The following is a 14070-nucleotide window of genomic DNA, read 5'->3' as shown; positions in this document are numbered from 1 at the left end:
AAAAAGTGTAGTGGTTTGTTTTTCCTTCGATCTGAAACTGCTAAGCGTCCGGATGTCACTGCCATTTTATCTCGGCTCTTTGGAGTTTTATCGCAAATGCCAAAAGTTAAACGAACTGATTACTTCTTCAAGCGTCAAGTAACGGCTCGCAGCCCTCCCGAGTATCGACATCAGTGTTACCAAATTATCAAAATTTTTCATATGTCGTTAGAAAATGTCAAACAGCGGACCACGTGCGATGTTTTGATCCGATGATATTTCGAATAAGCCGCGCTGTGGGCGTAAGGTAGTAATTTGGCCCTTTCATGAGAACCTGATGTAGATTCACTGCCTGTTGCACGTTATTCCTTTCCACTGAACTAAAAAAAAAAAAAAATCTTTGTGTCAGCTGCAAGATACACACACCAACGCACTGCATTTGAGACAGTTGTCTTTTTCTTTCGGAAGGTAACTTCTTTATGTAGGCCACGTGAACTTGGAATGATCGAGAGGTTGATTCCATTTTCGTAAGGAACCAACGTAAGTCCCTGACGATATGTGGAGAATACGTACGAAATGAGCAAATTCGTGTGGACTGTATGTGGTTACAAACGTTTGGAGATCTACTGGAAAGCCAAAATGACTGGCAATTTTAGAGAAGTTTCTCATCACAACTGTGAAGAAGTTGGAAAGCTGACAGACTCATACGTCTGTTACCAAACAACTTGAGCAGTAACAAGCAGTGCCCTGAGAACAACCATTCCAGCAAAAATGTTTGGGCGTCTCCGGCATGTAGGAATTGATCGATCTCTGACATGCCCATTTTCTTAATGTAGAAATATATCTCGCCCGTGGGAACAGCGTTATCGGCGGAGTTCCTACAACCTTGAACAGGCGTTTTCTTTCGTCTGGTCTCTTTAGATTAGGAATCAGTTTTTGATAAGAGAAAGAAGACTGTAATTCTGTGCAGTATGGGGTGCTATAGAAGAATGTCTACCGCTCGCCGCGAAACCACATTAAGCGTGAAATTATAAATCAATGTATAAAATTCTATCGGTGTTCAAGGCTCGTCATATTTGAACAAAAACGGAAACTTTCTAAAATTAGCATAATCTTCATCGTCATGAAATGAATTGAGTGTTGGACTCGATGTGCCTGTGCGCGTACTGCGTACAGGCGAGACGGATGCTTTTCTGGCAGCACCGGCGAATCCTAATGCCAAGTATGCGTGAGTTAAATGTATTACGTTAACTGGCCCGCCCGTCCGCACCCATGACATGACAAACAACATGTGTTCCACCCGATGACGGACCAATAGCGTCCGAAATTAGCCATGCTAAGAAAGTTACTCTTACAAATGAAGTGGATTTCTGTCTTATCAATATGACCTTCAGTTGTGGCTGTTCACCGAATCATATTTTGTGCCTCTAATACATAGTGGCGTTCTGATTTCTGTAGTTAGTGGGGTTGGGATTTGCAACCACGTAGGAACTTAGTCCCCATCCCCTTCTCCAATCCTTAGTCCTATACATTAAAGGATTACTTAGATAACACAGTTGAGGGTTAGGCAAAAAATACGTAAATATAATGCAAGTAAATAATAATGAAACACCTGTTTCATTTCCCAACGCACTTTCGCACAATGCTTTCTTTTTCTTCTTTCTTTCTGGAAAGCCTTACACCGAAGCTTTGAAATACTCTTATACTCTTTCTGAACCCAATTTCTTACACAATATAAAGGTATGCGTACTCAGTTTTTCAAGTAATAAATTGGGAAGTTGGCAGTACGAAAAATGGAAATTAAGCATCATTGTTGTGGTTCTAATGTCAATCAAAGTGTGTACAGTGATTTGTATTTAGAAAAAAAATTAACAGCTTAGCACTAGCTTATCTACATTATGAAATAACTTTTCTCGAACAATGTGTAAACAAAACAGCACTGTAAACCAGAGTTAAACCGAACGAAACTCATCTCTTGTTTAGGGACAGGCCTCGTATTCAGGAGGATCCAGGCTCTGACCTTCATCTCGCCATTTATACTTAGGTTTTCCTTGGTTTTCCTAAATTATCTCTGGCGAATGTCGGGATGGCTGCCATTATAAGGCCACGTCCTACTCTCTCTCCCATCCTTGTCAAAATAGACCGGTAATTATGTAAATCTCTGTATATATGAATAATGTTTTTTTCGTAGTGTTCTTTTAGAGGTGATTCGCGGACGAATAAAATATGGAGTGGCAAAAGAGCGGAACGGGAACCTTAAGAGTAATTATTGCTTGTTCGGGGCGTTTGGTCTTTAGCGCCCATCTCCAGTTTCGACAAATATTGAAGCCAGTGTTTCTGTTCAGTGTGATGGTGGACATGCAAATTTTTACTATTTCTCTTACTATAAAATCCTGTAAATCTTAGATTACTAAACCGTCGTAAAAGTTACGATTGCAGTTGGTATCTCTTCGCGGTTTGCTGCTAACCGCGCAGTTGATCGCCCCACAAACCAAACCAACCAAAAATCTTCGCGGTTCCGTCTATCTGGACACATAGGCGACACGTGCTCTTGAGTAGCTTCATGCCTGACTTTGCTGTTACAATTTCCTGACTCCAGCGGTCTACTAACACTGGTATTCTAGTCGTAAATATTACGGATATTTAGTAATCATGTGCCTGTTTCCTAGCAGTCAGCATATTTGTTTTATTGCCTAATAGTCGGCATATTTATTTTATTACTTAGAATTTGTCTTAGTGTGCCATCTTAGGCAAAATATCAAGCAGAGTTAGAAAAGTGTTAGTTTATATCACACTGGTCTTCTTCAGTGCTGATCTCGGCTTTTATTGCTGAAATTAGCACAATATGGATGGTGCTGAGTTTCGTTTTGACACCAACAACCACCTCAAGGTAAAATTGCTCATTTTGTCCTTCGAGAAAATGAAGAATGACGACATTTTGTAACTACTACAATTTGTGCAGAACACTGAACTAGGTCTTTTTTGTAATAACAGTGTGTAAAGTGGAGGCCTTTGCTTATTTTGTGTGTAAAATACTCTTGTAGTTATAACAATTATGATAATAATAATGTTACCTGGTGTGTAACATGTATTAAGACTTCTTTTCCAATTACATTTTGAGCAGCAAAATAGTCATTATAGGGACTGAAACAGGATATTTTGAACTTAATTTTGATATAACGTACCATTGTAGATCTAATAAATGTAATTAACTAATTTATAACGTATAAATTATGACTTCCATTGAATAACATTTGTAGTAGTAAAATTTACGATTGTTTAGTAGCAATGTAGCATGTTCCCGCCTTAGTGTTCTAGGATTTAAGACGAACCGTGAGACAGGATCTTAGTTTCTTCAAACCCGCTCTTCTGCCCTTCCGAATACTATGTGCCGCTGTCGCTGACGTTTCAGTTTCTCAACTCGACGTGCCGTTTGTGCCCAGTATAAGTTCAGTAAAGCGGTAGTACACCGTGCAGACAGTGTGTCCTAGACAACTGCATTACCACCCGCCGCGGGTGCCCACGTGTTTGTGTCTGCTCTTGGTTTACACTCATTCACTTGTTGTCTATGGCAGCTGCTCTCAAACCAAGGTCTTCTTTCTCTGGAGGCGGCAATTCCTTAATATTCGGCAGTGGGCGGAACACAGACCTAACGCCGAATTTGCCTAATTCATGTCCCGTCTTGCTTAAGGTGGGATTTGCTGTAGCTCTGTTTCTCTCTGTTGGATGAAAGGATTTTAGCCTTCTTTTACCACGAAAGTAGATCAGTTTGCCATCGTTGATATCCACTTTTATTGTAGTGAAACATTTAAAGACTGCATTCAGCAAGAACGGGTACAAACGACACCAAATTAGGACAGTATTCGCAGGTAAGTTATGGCGAAAATCCGTTCGCCCAAAAGAAAATGGTAGATCCAGAGCGCACCTTTCATTTTGTGGCGTTACTTCAGTCGCGTGCTATCAGCAAGCATCTGCGCTCTCATCGATTACGTGATCTTTTTATCTCACACAGGGCCCTTAGCCAACACTGTCTGCTGTGGGTGGCCGTCCCAGAATATAACCTGGAGGCCAGGCAATCTGTCAGCCTCGGTAATATCCCGGTTAATATAATATCGATTGCTCTATGTTCACGATGGGAGAAAGCACTTTGTCAGCTCCTTGTGTTGTGTTCTGTCAGTAACTAATTCTGACAATGAAGAGCAGCACACCCGACCCAAGATTCCGTCCTGTGTATTGGCATCTATCTGTTATAGGAGTCGTATTGGAACTTCGGACATAATGACGTTCTTTGTGTGGACCCCCACTACCACTCTGGATTGCGGAAAGTTCAACCATGAGAAACTTGACTCCTTGACAACGAGAAAGTAGATTATCCAGAAACGAAAAATAAAAAAAAAAAAATCCACAGCCAAAAACTAACTTCATATGTCTGTCCCCAATGGAATTGTATTAGACGTCTACTATTCTTTTTATATATTAACAACATTCAGGTCAATATTAATCGCAAGTTCATACCTCTCGCAAATGATGTGTTTATGTAAGGGGAAAATTATATTTGATAAAAAGATCATGGACAGTTAGATAAAGTCAAAATGTAATACCTTTCAGCTACTAGATTAATGAGCAACAACTGGTATCGGCGAGGTCATAAAAGTACCTGCGAGTACAAGGAAACAGCAGAGTGTTTGCGGAACAGATTGTTTGAACCTTTGGGTGCTGTGCTGGAAGACTTTAAGTCAGAATTTTTGTTATCTTCGTGAAGAGGACAAACTGATTAAATAAAGAATTTGAAAAAATCGTGCTTGATACCAGTTTCCCTCTTTCTTCCGGTTCTCCATTTTTCTCCTTCCTCCATCACTTTCTCTATTTCTATCGATTCCTCTCTTAATGATAAATGCTTTCATTCATTATGTTCTGTAGTTTTTCTCAAGGAAGAGAACCTTTACATATATGAAATGAGTCAAAGTACAAATTAACAAACACAAAATAAGTGTAAGAACTTCAGGATCCTTAATAAGGGCACCGCAAGATGTGCGGTTTCCTACTTCATTAACATTTTTTCTGCTCTCTTCTGCTCAATAAACACTCCATTTACTTCATGTGCCACGTCTCAGAATTCCCTACGGTATCATGGTGTAAAAATACTCAAACTAAGCCTTTATGTCAACACAATGATACTTTTATGTCCGAAACTTGTTAAACTGAGCTTCTTAACTGATTTTCTTGTCCGTAATCAACTTCGCTTGGTCATCTCTCTTACTCTCTCACCATTTACCCTTCCGTCTCTACCTCTCATATCTTTATTTTATTTTCTCGAGACTCTAATGACCCTGCGACAGTGCTGTAACGAGTTACTTGCACTAGCAAAACGCTTGGTTCTACCTTCGTGAGGCTTTGTGGCAGGTGAGTCTCCCGTTATCGGCTGCAACCTCACAGCCGCAGGTATGCCAGCTGTTTGGGAATTCCTTTGCCATATCTGTTTACGTGCTTCCACGACACATGTCAAACCAGGAAAACCGTGTTTCATCTCACGTAGCATAAAATTCCAAGATGTTGCTGACTTCTGGAAATATTGTCCACTGTGTGTGGACATCTCTTTCTGAACAACTTGAGATATTCTAAACAGAAGTTTACTGCAATTTGTTTATCTGTATTAGGAGCAGAAAATATCTTGTTTTCTCAACAATATTTTCGCTGAATGAGATTTTCACACTGCAGCGGAGTGTGCGCTGATACGAAACTTCCTGGCAGACTAAAACTGTGTGCCGGACCGAGACTCGAACTCGGGGCCTTTGCCCTTTCGCAGGCAAGTGCTCTACCAACTGAGCTACCCAAGCACGACTCACGCCCCGTCCTCACAGCTTTACTTCTGCCAGTACTTCGTCTCCTACCTTTTCGCTAGTAAGTACTTTGGCTTTGGTTTATCGTTTGCTCATTTAAGAGGAGACTATGATTAAATACATTATGGTTTCCTTTCCGCTTGTTCTTATCACACAGTATGCAGTGTGTATTGAGGCCAGAAAAATGGGGTCTCATATCTAACGCAGTCTCTAAATGCAGCTGACTATAAGTACCGGTATTTAATAATACACGCGTCCTGCTTCAGGTCTGACATCGCGACAACGACGTACCACCACGAGAATTCTGATTACCATTATCACCGATGGAAAAATACTTCAGGAGCTTTACCCCTGCTCACGATTTGTGACATTTCATTACAGTTTTTCAACCTCGGAGCTCCTCAAATCGAGCCCTAAATTATCTATCAGTATGAAGTTTCCCACCTCATTGGGTAACTTCTATGACACAGTTGTACCTATGGTGTTCGAGTCTTCGTTGATCGTAGTACTTTCTTTGATATTGAATGTGACCTTCCCATCTGTCAAAATTTTATACATTGCAAAATTACAAATTTTTAGCGCCTTATTTAGAACGGTAGGTCCACCCAAAAATCGACTGAGTGACCTAGTTCATAGAAGAGGTTACGGCAAGAACATTCTATTTCCTATAGGATCATGCGCAGTATAGAGTTATGTAGTATTTAAGTCTTCGGATTGATGACTGCCTCGTTTAATACTGTATCAGAGGACAGCTTATTAGAATATACTCATTTTGTTTCCACACGGAGCACTAATTCGGTTGAGCATTGACTCAGAGAGAGAGAGAGAGAGAGAGAGAGAGAGAGAGAGAGAGAGAGAGAGGAAGACGGAGTGGGGGTGGGGTGGACGCAGACGGCACTCAGCCTCTTGGACCACTGCGGTATTATGTAATACCCTGTGTTCCTCAGTTGTCCTCTGTAGAGCTCCAAGTATTTTACTGTCATAATAATTGAGCTGCTGTAGTAACACTAGTACTTCTCGTTCCTTTATATTCATTACAGAATATCCGTTGAAGGAGGGGCAATGATGCGGTGAGTAAAGGATTGAATCGATAAAAAGTGATAATTAAGGTAAAGAACTTTGCATTCACTGTCACTTTCGTAAGGAAATCATCGTTCAGGCGAATAAACACGAGCTTGTGCATTAATGTTTGCAAATGTATTCAGATTTATACTTCGCACTGAAAGTATGAGCATTTATGTAATCCCGATTAGGATTCTCGGTTTGATTGTTTTAGTAATAAGTTAGTGAGTGTTCCGAACTCAGTAATGCTGACACGCAGATATAGGCAACGATTTCTCACACAAGCATCTCAAACAGCCAGTCCCGCTACTCATTGTCGATGAGATAAGAGTAATTGTGCTTTGTCTTCCTTCGGTTAGACAATGTTCGACACACTATGACACTGTAATAATCTGTAGAGGAACAGTTAAGCTGAATTACCGAACCGGAACAACAAGTAGGAGACAAATGGCATAGAACCTTATACCAAATATAACGTGCGAGGATAGAGGTACTTCACAATGTGGAGCATTTAGCTTTCAAACTGGCATCCAGGGATGTTTTGTGTCTCAAGACACTGCGCCCCAGTGTCGTCACCGAGAGAATCGTCCGACTGAAAAGAAGAAAGCCGGCTGGGGTGGCCGAGTGGTTCTAGGCGCTACAGTCTGGAACCGCGCGACCGCTACGGTCGCAGGTTCGAATCCTGCCTCGGGCATGGATGTGTGTGCTGTCCTTAGGTTAGTTAGGTTTCAGTAGTTCTAAGTTATAGGGGACTGATGACCTCAGCAGTTAAGTCCCATAGTGCTCAGAGCCATTTTTTTGAAAAGAAGAAAGGTAGATGGCAACCTATTGTCGACGCCTAGATCATTAGAAAGAAAGCAAAATCTCAAGTTAATGGGATTGTCAGGCAAAGCACGGAAAAGCTAAACCTAGGTGAACTGAGATTTGAACTTCGCCTCGCTTAAATGCGAGTCGAATGCCTTTACTGCAGCGCCAATTCCCACGATGCGATTGTAGGAAGATTTCACATAATTTCCGTTTTCTCCACGTAAAATTTCTTACATAATTTCAAGAACCACTTTTCAGTGAGTAATCTGTGAACGCCTTACACCATCCTACACTTTACTTCTATGAGTACGGTAAAGATTTCATTGGGCTAACCAAGTTGACACAGTGGCATGTAAACCTTCTTTATGCCATGATATACAGGGTGAGTCAGAAGGAAAGGCACATCCTTTGAGGGGTGATAGTATTACTAACTCTGAACGAAAAATTTCATAAGGACATATGCCCAGTTCTGAGTGGTTTCCGAGATAGAACACATTGAATGTACATTGATATTTATATTCTGTATTATTCAAACATAGTCATTGTTTACAAAATACCGGAGTAGTGTAGAGTAAGTCCAAAAAATAGTCTGATGCGGAACGCTTCTGGTCTATCAGATCGGAAAACTACTGCAAATTGGCCTACAAAAGCTACCTAAGCTATAGAGAACGCGCGTCGCGCGAGATTTTCAGTATTCTCGCTCTCTCTTCACGCAAACTCTTTGTCCTGCAGAAAAAATGAATATAACATTTTTGTAAGAAATTTAACGTAGTTTAATTTCATACTGCGGCACGTTTTTGCTGGAATGTGAGGTTTTCGAGTTATTCAAGAAAAACGTACAGATGTTATACCATATGTGTTCCATCTCGGAAACCATTCCGGATAGGGCATACGTCCATATGAAGTTTTTTTTTCTGAATCACTATCAACTCTCAGAGCGTGTACTTTTCCTCCTGACTCACCCTGTATTAGGAGTGGAATGTAAATAAACAAAACAAACAACAATTTCCTCTCCACTAAAAAGTGTGGTCTTCGTGGCTTGACATGGTTGTATTTCTGTGTAAATGTAGTCTCAATAGAATAAAATGTAGTTTGGAAGAAAAGTTATGTTTATATCTACGTTCACGCGAAAAAGGCATATTCTTTTGACTGTAGCTAATCATTGCCTGACAGTGTGAAGACGAGGGTCATTTTTCTTGTGAAATTCAGAAATGATTCTGCAATAAATGTATTTTGATGTTACCAACGAAACAAAATAAAGAACTACGAAAAGCCTTCTATGTATGTGATCCCGTCATTACGTACAACAGCATTCAGTAGTGGCAGGAATATCTGAAAGTAAACGGTATTTATTGAGCTTTAACCTAATGTTCATCAGAGGCGGGACACTTGTTTGGATAGAACAAGGATAGCAGAAGTAAGCTGCCAGTGTTACTTTCAAAGGAACGATTCCGATTTTCCCCTTAAAAGATATCAGGAAACCACGAAAAACCTAAATCAGGATTGCCAGGCGGGGATTTGAACCGCGATCGGTAAAACCCGACACTACTCGTAGGACTTCCAACAACAATGAAACGTGTCCGTCTGTTTATCTAATGACGAGGTCATTCGCCTACAAGACGTCCGCTAAAACTGACTACAGACGTGAAACGTGTGTGTGTAGGTGTAGCTGAAGAAGCCTGTCGTCACATTTGACTCACCGAGAACTTCCGCAGTTATTCTTCAAAGAAGATTGAAGATCTGCCTGGCACCACAAATGCATACAGCCTTCTTCGCTTCGAAGCTGCGGAAACACTGAGACACACGGCAAGGGGCCTCTCATTCACAAATGACCAACAATCAAGTCCAAGCAGCATAGCACCTGCATATGATATCTGTGCCAGATAAGTACATCCGCTGTCCGCAGTGCGTCATGATTGGTCTCCAACTCCTCGTGTAACTTACGTTCTTATCTTTACCGCGAAATGTACTTGCGTCGCAAACATCTGTATACCGCAAAAATGTACGTAAAATATTCGTCACAGTAGAGTCAGTGTTTGGCAACAATTCCGGATGTAGAACGCAAAACGGAAAGTATTTCGAGGATAGGTTTCTTTTTTCATAACAAGTACGAAATTCTAATAAACAAAGGTACTTATTTTAATATCCTCCGAGGGAAGAGTATTTTAACAGATGGTCAAAGAGAAAACGATTTGTTGTGACGCACGCTGCTACCACGCGTCTTAAAGGCTCACACCCTTTTGGAAAGACATTTGATTGCTCTTTATTGATCGTGTTGAAGTTACGTTGTTGTTATATGAAAGAGGTTCAAGGCCTAATGAAATTATAATGACGCCATAAATAAGTAAGTAAGTGAACAAAGTTATTGCGCGTTACGTTTCTCTGTTACACAGGACATAGATTTGAGGCGAACCGTTGTACAATCATATGTAAATCATATTTGTAATCTCGTATGTTATGACATTTTCTTCTACGATACAACGAATTTCTGGACAGCAAAATTCTTATAATTTATATTAATTTTACGACGTTGGATCAATTAGCTCGGTAAAATACGATACTAGCATAAATTTTATTGGTAATAGTGAGCCTCTTAACCGTTTTATTCAATCATAAAATTGTTTTTTGTTAGCATTCTTAAATGGCTGTGTAAGACGTTTCGTAGAAATGGACAAAGACAAGTATCGTGAACAATGATCAGACAATTTCATGCAGAAAAGTGGACAGCGGCATAGACAGAACTAAGTTGTGGTGAGTCCTTGAGCATAAATTGATAAACGAATTTAATGTTGGTCGTACGAGTTCTGTATATTTGACTCATTTCGATCTACAAATGCAAACAGAAATCATACCTACTAAAAGATGCCCATTGTTCTTTCCATTTTATTTACTGTTACTTATTTATAGTACCTATAATTTGATTACCATCTGATTCTGAATTCTGATTTTAATTAAAATACGGGAAACATCATATCCATGAACTATATGAAGCCACTGCGCTTATTATTATTAGCAGGCAATGTTTCTCCATTTGCAAGTTTCACTGTGTGCAGTGTAATCTGAAGTCAGTAAGGGAATTTACTAGAGTTTGTCACAATGATTTATTTCTAAATTTGCAATAGAATCTAATTACGCGACTTCATAACGACTGACCGTGGAATGAGTTTCATTACGCATTTTAAAAGACATTTCTCTAGCAGGACACCTGTTATCAGTAATCACAGGAGGTGGTAGGTAGAGGTGGAGGCATATGGGGGGTAAAGACTAACGAACTATATTCTATGAAAGATCACATTTATAATCAGCAGGATGATCTCTCCTCGATTTTATCAATCTTTTAACAAAGAAAAGTCATCTTAATAATTTGGTTTCTTATGGGAATGGGGAGGGAGGTAGGCGAATTCTTAACGAACTGTCTTGGCGTAATTCTCTCAGCAAAGGATCGTGTCATCAGGGGGATGGAATACAGACGCTCTTGTGAAACTGCAGACTAACACACGTTCCAGTTGGGTAAGAAGGTCATTAGAAGATAAATTCACTACATCAAAGAAAATCGTAAAATTCCTACGAAATGCAAGCTGTTATGTGAAGCCAGGCTTTTGACCAAATCCAGGAGAGCACAATGAAATGTCCTAGCGTGGGTGGATAATGAAATCAAGTCGTCCTTCCAAAAATTAAGATGATGTCGATGAAATTACCCCACACAAAATTTAGCTACGAATTTTCCTTAAAAATAATTACTGTAGATACAACCTACATTATGAAACGAAACGACTAACCAGAATCCCAGCCTAAATGCTTTATGCCTAGTGCACTTGAAAGTAGCACGACTTACCCACCTCAGCGTCAGACACCGACTAACTAACAAAGAAAATTTCTAGAACTTCCCAGGCGCTGTGGTCTGGTGCAACATCCCTTGAGTAAGGCGAGGGGGCAGCTAGTGGTAAGATGAAATGAGCGTATGGCATTGTTGGCCGGGAGGCCCCATTTGGGGGAGTTCGGCCGCCGGATTGCAAGTCCTAGAAGCGACACCCCAGCGCCGGGCACTTGGTCCAATCGGATGGAGGCTAAAAATTCCAGTGCCAGTTGCTGAAGCCTCTCATCAGTTTACCGTACAAGATTTGAACAAGAGTACGGCGGCAATTTCCACAGCTTATGCGTTGGTGTGCCAGGCCTCTAACAAGACGCAAAGAGTGGGATAACCTGTTGTCTCTAGCGCAGTCACGCCAAATGCCAGCTTCGAAAAATTCAACGGACGTTTCCACGCCTCTACAACGAGAACCAAGAACGCTATTCTGATACTGATCACATGTGCACTTCAAATAATTCACACATTCATACACAAAGAGCTATACACGTTTAGGATTAAGGAGAATGGGTAACATAGCTTGCTGTTACGAAATTTAAAAGGAAATAAGGTCAACAAGATATTTCTGACATAATTATTTATGGTGTGATGGTGGTTTCAGTACATTGAAGGACTGACCATATAGTATTGACTGCTACTTACCAGAAGAGCAATCTGTTGAACTAAATGCAGGTCCGTTTCTGCCAATAGGCAAGACTGGGCGGTCGTCTAGTGCGGCGAAATTTCAGTGGCGTCAGAGGGCGGGAAAAATTAATTTCAAATCAAACTGCGAACAAATTGAGCAAATGAGAAAAAAATGAAAAAGAGGAACAATTAAAACACCGAACTGTTTTCAAAAGCATACGGAACCGTTACGTAATAAGTCTTTACTTACTTTGGCAAAAGTCAATACATTGCCGCTACCTACCTCAAAACTAAAGCTGCCGCTACTCGTAATAGAAAATACAAACAAGGCGTCATTTGTTTACTAAGTCACAAGAAAGTGGATACCGAAAGAGATGAGATTTATTCCTCATTCTAAAAATATTTCTTAAAACAGAAACGAAATAACACCACGATTACCCAGATGACATAGTCTGATGCTTCGGCATGTCTCCCATCAGTATAGCATAAATTCAAGGAAAAATTGATTCACCCCAGAAAATAGTTCCACAACCTTATTATTCCATTCTCTCGCAATTAAATGAAATAAGTAACTGATGCCAAATTTGGTTGCGCTGGTGTCTTGAGATTTTCTATAATTTTGGGGAACTTCAAAAACTGAGGAAAAATAGGAAATCGAGGACATTTGTTGTCCTCAATCAGTTTTAATGAAATTGAGGACAAGCCATCTAAATTGAGCACCTTCGTTTAGTGATTAAAAGTACACACATCAAAAAAAGTTTTGCATCACCCCGGTTCCCAGAACTCCTGAAGATAGACGTTGACTACGGATATTATATCACAGACACAGTCCCTTTGACTGTTCAAAGATGTCACTAAACCAGCCCAAAGATGTAAACAACCATTCATGAGCAGCACATGTTAGACGGAGGGGGTCCGACAGCCGATCAGTTCCAGTCATTTCACCGGTAAGGAGGTACACGCTCGTGTTGTCTGTAGTTCAACCGTGCCTAGAGGGTCAATACCGTGGTTCGATCGCGTTCGCATTGTTACTTTGTGCCAGGAAGGGCTCTCAACAAGAGAAGTGGCCAGGCTTCTCAGAGTGAACCAGAGGGATGTTGTTCGGACATGGAGGAGATACAGAGAGACAGAACTGTCGATGACATGCGTCTCTCGGGCCGCAGTAGATGACCGTTACCTACCGATTATGGCTCGGAGGAGCCCTGACAGCAACGCCACCATGTCAATAATACTTTACGTGCAGCGCAGCCACAGGACGTTGTGTTACGACTCAAACTGTGCGCAATAGGCTGCATGATGCCCAAATTTACTTCCTACGTCCGTGGCGGGGTCAATCTTTGTAACCACGGCACCATGCAGTGCGATACAGATGGGCCTAACAACATGCCGAATGGACCGCTCAGGATTAGCATCACGTTCTCCTCATCGATGAGTGTCGCATGTACCTTCAACCAGACAATCGTCTGAGACGTGTTTGGAGGCAACCCAGTCAGGCTGAACGCCTTAGACACACTGTCCAGCGAGTGCAGCAAGGTGAAGGTTCCCTGCTGTTTTGGGGTGGCATTATGTGGGCCGACGTACACCGCTGGTGGTCATGGAAGACGCCGTAACGGCTGTACGATACGCGAATACCATCCTCCGACTGATAGTGCAACCATAGCGGCAGCATATTGGCGAGGCATTCATCTTCATGGACGACAATTCGCGCCCTCATCGTGTACATATTGTGAATGACTTCCTTCAGGATAACGACATCGCTCGACTGGAGTGGCCAGCACGTTCTCCAGACATGAACCTATCGAACGTGCCTGGGATAGATCGAAAAGGACTGTTTATGGACGACGTGACACACCAACCACTCTGAGGGAACTACGCCGCATCGTCGTTGAG

At 41.2% G+C, this 14070-nt stretch overlaps 1 protein-coding gene and 1 long non-coding RNA gene across 2 annotated transcripts in view; one reads left to right on the top strand and one right to left on the bottom strand.

The window, feature by feature from the left end:
- LOC126259750 (uncharacterized) overlaps window positions 1–9523 on the bottom strand; it is a 30619-nt gene extending 21096 nt beyond the window's left edge. The window contains exon 1 of the mRNA XM_049956742.1: window positions 9389–9523. The gene's annotated coding sequence lies outside the window, so the exon portion shown is untranslated. The remainder of the gene's footprint in view (window positions 1–9388) is intronic.
- Window positions 1–14070, top strand: part of LOC126259751 (uncharacterized) — a 225486-nt gene that overhangs the window by 18657 nt on the left and 192759 nt on the right. The window lies entirely within an intron of this gene.

The sequence above is a fragment of the Schistocerca nitens genome, chromosome 5 (assembly GCF_023898315.1).
Source record: "Schistocerca nitens isolate TAMUIC-IGC-003100 chromosome 5, iqSchNite1.1, whole genome shotgun sequence".
NCBI lineage: Eukaryota > Metazoa > Arthropoda > Insecta > Orthoptera > Acrididae > Schistocerca > Schistocerca nitens.
Note: the sequence above shows the minus strand (reverse complement) of the source record. Positions and strands in the feature narration are given on the sequence as shown.